We start from the raw sequence: 6000 nt of genomic DNA, 5'->3' as shown, positions 1-6000 counted from the left end.
AGTCTATAGCTTCATATTGGAGCCCATAACTTAATATTATAAAATGTTGAGAAGTTGTTCTATAGATAAGATCAAGTTAAACACGAGACTCAATTTGTAGTTTGTCGTTATCACTAGATGGGTGTTTCTCAAATCTCTATTTTAGTTATAATGTGTCCTTTTAAAAAAATTTTAAAAGGAAATTACCCATATTTTATTAATTTTAATATTTTTACATCAATCTTTTATCCCCGTTCAAGTGCAGATACTAGGGAAAATGAACATGGAAGAAACCCCCTAGTCTAGCCTAGGACAGTAACATCCTGTCTACTTAATACAATATTCAAGACTTTGAGAAAGCATTTCTTCTCTTACAAAAAAATATATTAATAAAATTATACAATTTTCTATCTTGAAAATTATGTAATATTTTACACTTTGTTCCTAAAAACTTGAATTATACCCAAAAAATTAGATTCATGTCTTTTTGAATTCCTAATGCTTGGTTGGCAATTTTGAACTAGATGATTATGAAGCTACATAACTTGCTTATGGCTAAGATCTAACATTAGGTCTTTGAATACATCATAGCTAAAGCCATAGGGCTAGATATGGAGGGTATCAACTTCTACCAAGATAGAAAGCTCTCAGATCAGGTAGTTGATGAGTTTGTGGATTTAGCTAAGGAACATAACAGACTAGTGAAAATAGGTAATTCTTACTTTAGCCCTAGTTCCATGTCATGCCCCTGGAGATTTGTGATGTTTGTTATTATTGAGTATCTTACTTTAGATGGGCACTTCACCAAGATTTATGGTCACCATTTCATGTTGGTTAACCATTTTAGGCATAGGGTTAGGATAAATTTCCCTTTTTACCTTAGACAATCTCTGGGTAATTCTATTATTTCCTTTCAAAATGATCCTGAAGGAGATCACACATGCCATGAGGGGTTAATGGTTTTAATAATGAACCTATTGAAGTTGAAAAGGTTGAATAGGCCCAGGCAGAGTAAGAAATTGCTTGGTTATGAGATTGAGCGCAATGATTCTAAGGAGGACTTTGATATGGATATCAAGGATGAGATGGATGAGGGTGATTTAAAGAAGAATAATAAAGGGGATATGGGAAGCTCTTCTAAGACAAAAAGGAAGGGTGAGGAGAGTGAATCAAATCAAGATAGTGATTACAATGAGGAGTAGAGGAAAGGCTTTCAAAGGAGAGGAACCTTGGGAAAGGTCTCAGGAAATAGGGGAAAGGTGGTAGAAAGGGATTATGTCCCCTCTGACGATGAACCCTTAATTACAAGGATGGAAAGAAAAAGAAAAAAGGTGGTTTCTTAGGATGCAAGGAATGACAATAATCTCAAGGAGGTGGACCTAGATAGAAACAAACAGGGGGAGCAGGAGGACTACTTTGATAAAAGGGAAGAGGATGAATAGGAGTTCCTAAAGGGCATCATGAGTAACCCAAGATTGATTATGAAGGATATTGGGACACTTAAATAGAAAATGTAGGATATATCAAGGGACTTTGATAAGCTTAGCAAGACAATAAAGTGAGAGTGTACGTTGGGTTAACACATTGATAGGCTATCTAAGGTTATTGGCAATGTGAAAGAGATAAAAAACTCAATGAAGCATGTGCCAACAATTAAAACCAAAAATAGGAACCTTGACCAGTCAAGAAAAGAGATGCAAAAAAGATGGATGGTCCAGTTGCTAGAGTGAGTAACATGGAAAATAGTCAAGAAACTAGCAGATAAAAAATTCTTAATCATTTCCACCATGATAGTAAAATTTCTTTCACTTACTATTTATTTACCTCTATGAGTAAGGCAATCACTAGCTTTAAGAAGAAACCTATTGTCAACCCTACTCTACATGAGGGATTGTTGCTACTTATCCACAAGTACTTCAAAGCTCAAATGGTTAGGAACAATCCCTCTCTAGATGCAGAGGCTGACAATGGTAGCTCTAGCTACTCTTCTGATTCTGATGATATTCAAAGCATAAGCCCAGAGGAGGAGGGGAATGTCTCTTCTAGTAATAAAATTAAGGGTCATGCTAAGAAGTCATCCTTTTTTATAAACCTAAGAAGAAATATCCCTAGGGACCATAGCCAAACCTCTAGTAAAGATGATATAGATTATAATTAGGATGAGGAGGACATGGATTTTGATGATGAGGACAAGGAGATGGAAGAGGAGATTAAAGAGGAACATGCAAGGAAGAAACAAAAGAGGGATGATGCAGATGATGAGATGGTTTCAAATTAGGGGCCAGATGTTATGATTCTCCCTCTCTCCCCTATTCATCCTCATTCTCATCCCTAGGAGAAGGAAAAGGATAATATTGGTTGTAAAAAGGGGGAAGTGCTTATGAAAAATAGGAGAAAAACTTGGAGAAATTTCAATGTTAGGACTGTGACAATGGGAATTTTTAGAGAAGCAATGAATCCTTAGATTTTGGTGGAAAATCAAGAACAACCTTGGCTTGAAGATCTCATTGACCCTACTATTTTGGCCATTACTGATAATGCTAGGGAGACAGGTATGAATTTTTTGAACAATGCTCATAACAACATGATTGATAATTTTAGATCAATCAAGTGGTTATACCATGAGATGGATGAGGTTAGAGAGAAGGTTTTTTAGATGGAGGGCAACAAGAAGAAGATAAAAAATGAGAATCAGGAGGATCAAGAGGATAGAGTTGGTCTGGCTGAGAGAAGAATTAAGAATCTTGAAAACTACAATCATAATTTAGCTAGTCAGATGATCTCTCTCCTCAATTCAATCAATGAAAATATTCTCTCCTTAATTGGTGTGTTAAAAGATAGAGGACTTATGGCTGGTGAGGACAAAAAGGATAGAGGTAGAGCTAGGTCAGATGAAGATATGGCCATTGATATCATCTTTACTAGTTTCAACCAGGAAATAGAGAAAGTCCACGAGGAGATGGCCAAGGAGCACTAGAAGATTTATGAGGCTGCCCAAACCATGCAATATCTCAGGAAGAAGAATGAAGAGTAGCCCTCTTGTTCTATCTTTTTGTGTTTTTGTTATTTCTTTTTTGGATTTTGGTTATGGCTTTTGCTAAGTTTTGTTAAAGATAGTAAGTTTTACTAGCCTTTTTGTTGGCCTCTGTTGTTGGCTTGGCCTCACTTATTATCAGCCATTAGACTTGTTTTATTCTAGCTGGCTTCTCTTGCTTATTTTCAGCCATGTTTTTGTAATTAATATTGGGTTTTAGGGTCCCTATAAAACCTATTTATCTTTTCAAAAACTAGCAAATCAAAACTGCACTATTTTGAAGACTGTGGCTAATAATTTCAATACTCTATTGAACAAGATGGAATAGAGTAAAGGCCAAGACTCCCTTATTGTGAATGAGGACCAGGGCCCAAGAAAATGCACAAGTTCTAGTTCTAATAAGATTGAAGGAGTGGAAGCCAAAAAGATGGATGATATGAAAGCTTCTACAAAAAATATGAACATTCAGGCAGATCAAGCTTCGGACCTGTTGAACACAAGTAGTTGTCTGGGTGTTGTCCTTTTTCTTTTCTTTTGTTGTCTTTTTATGAATAATTGTACTTTGGCCTCTTAGTACTATGGCTTATTCTTAGAGGTCTCTGAGGTCTTCTTTTATTTGAACTTAAATTATATTTTTATTTCTCTATTACTTTGTTAAAGGTTTTGGGTCCTTTAAAACCTATTTTTATGTAATCAAAATGTTAGTTGACACCACAAGAATGAAACAAGTTTAGAGACTATATTAGTAAGGATATATCAGTAATTCTTCCTTTATAGATATCAAGAGACTTTATTCTAAAAAATTTAGGTACCTCTTATTATTCCTCAACATAGAATTTGTTTTACATAAGAATATTCCTTCATCGAAAAGCTTGATAACTTTCTTTAATTTGATAAATTGATCATATGGGTGTTTAAGATTCACATTCTATTTAAAAGTAGCTATTCTAGGTAGGGATTGTATGACTTCTATCTAAATCCTCATTGGTTTTCCACCTATCATATCGCATTTAATGTGGGACTTGTTTTTGTTTATAATAGCCTCGGCCTTCTCTGACCCAATAGTTGTTGCTGGTGCTAGAGCTACTAATATTGGAAAGTATGGCTTTATTGAAAAAACACTCCTGCAAGTTTGTACCTAAGGTGTTCCACAAGGTAATTCCTCTCTTGATATTATTTTTAATGCCAAGGAATTTGATAGTGCATGCACTTAGCTAGAACAGAAAACCCTAATTGGGTAATTTGTGGGTCATACTCCTTCTAAAAGCATGTTGCAAGAATGGGTTCCCAAGGTCTGGACACCTCAGAGTGTCCACCTTAAAAGCATTCAAATCCTTACCAAATGTTTTTTTATTTTTCATTTTGGCACTCCTGGCCAAGCTGAGCATGTCTTTATTCAAGGTCCTTGGACTATTTGGTCCTCTCTTATGGTTTTCTAGTGTTAGTCACATGATTTTTCTATTTTTTAATACTGCAAGATTAAGGTTCCCATATGGGTGGAGTTCCATAGGCTTCCTCTCCCATGCTGGTCCATCAGCAAGGTTGTTTGTCTTGAGCCAAACAAGTTTTTCAATGCTTGGCCCCAATGTAGGGTATGTGTTGAGGTCAACCTCTCTAGGGATGTCAAAGAATTAGTGGAAATATAGATAGGTGGTATCACTTTCAATTAGAAGGTGTTTTACCTAGACCTCTTGAATACCTACTATTGGTGTCAGTCCACAAACCACAAGATTAGGGATTATCCACTACTAGAACATAGTTGTCTAGTATTCTATGAAGCAAAATTGGCTCGGGTTGCCAAAAAAGATAGATGGACTACTATTGTGAAAAAGGGTAAGGGTTACACTATAGTTAAGGAAGGATCTTTGCTCTTAGATAATGGTTGACCTAGTTTATGCCTAGTGTTATTAGAGCCTTTAGTCCCCTTACTTCCACTACTGCTTGTGTCAAATCCTGTAGTTCAGAGGATAGCAAGAGTTCACACCCCTGACCCTCGCTCTTTGTGGGTTCAAGCACTACAAGTGGCATCAATAATTTTTTGATAGATCCTTTGTGATCCTCATAGCTCAGAAGGCCATGATGAGGTTCATGATAATGGAGAGAAGATATGATGGGTCATCTCTCTTGGAGACCCTTCATTTGATACTCCCACATTTTTGGACAAAAACTTCTCCTCTCTTGGGGACAAGGATGACATACAAGATGGGTTACCATGAGTTGTCTCTCATAGAATGTGCGAGGGCTAATAGACCTCCTTAAAAAATATTTTGTTTGGGACATAGGCATTGACTTGGTTATCTTGATGGTTCTTTGTCTTCAAGAAGTTAAATTTGTTGGATTTCTTCTCTCTTCCATCTACTAAGTTATTTGGTCAAACAATACCTTATTTTCTTCCCAACATGAGGTTGGACGAGGTTGTGTTGTTACTCTTCTCTCTCCTTGTTTACTTTCTTCTATTATATCACATGGCTCTAACATGGTGTCGAGGATTATTTAGATTTTGTCATCTTTTCATAATCATTCTTTTGCTATTGTTAACATTTATGCTCCTAATGACGATGTTGAGCATTCACACCTATGGCATTGGTTGGCAAGTCATTTGTTACATGTGACCTAGTATTTTTGTGGGGATATCAATATGGTTGAGCTGGCAACTAATATGGAATGATTCCTTCCTTTTCGATGGGTAACTAGTGAGAGCTTGTTTTACATGCAAAATAAGCTAGGCCTATTTGATCCCAATGCTAATCACTACTGGTCTAATGGGGTTTGGCATACCTAGTCCAACTTTTGAGTTGGGTCATATAGAGTATTAAAGAGACTTGATAGGGCTATGCTTTCAGCTTAGTCATTTTTTCCCTTCTCACATGAGCATGCTTTACTTGTTGCCCCTTTTCCATACATGACCTTGTCACATCACTACCCAATCCTCTTTTCTATCACCTGGCACACTACTCAGCCTCATCCTTGCAAAACCTAGTTTTATG

At 36.4% G+C, this 6000-nt stretch overlaps 1 pseudogene; it reads left to right on the top strand.

Annotated features, from left to right (window-relative positions):
• Nucleotides 1–947: 947 nt before the first annotated feature.
• The window catches only part of LOC149572991 (MLO-like protein 10), a 32476-nt pseudogene continuing 27423 nt past the window's right edge, over nt 948–6000 (top strand).

The sequence above is a fragment of the Cupressus sempervirens genome, chromosome 2 (assembly GCF_028749045.1).
Source record: "Cupressus sempervirens isolate cs-2001-9-10 chromosome 2, ASM2874904v1, whole genome shotgun sequence".
NCBI lineage: Eukaryota > Viridiplantae > Streptophyta > Pinopsida > Cupressales > Cupressaceae > Cupressus > Cupressus sempervirens.
This window is presented reverse-complemented; position numbering and strand designations above follow the sequence as displayed.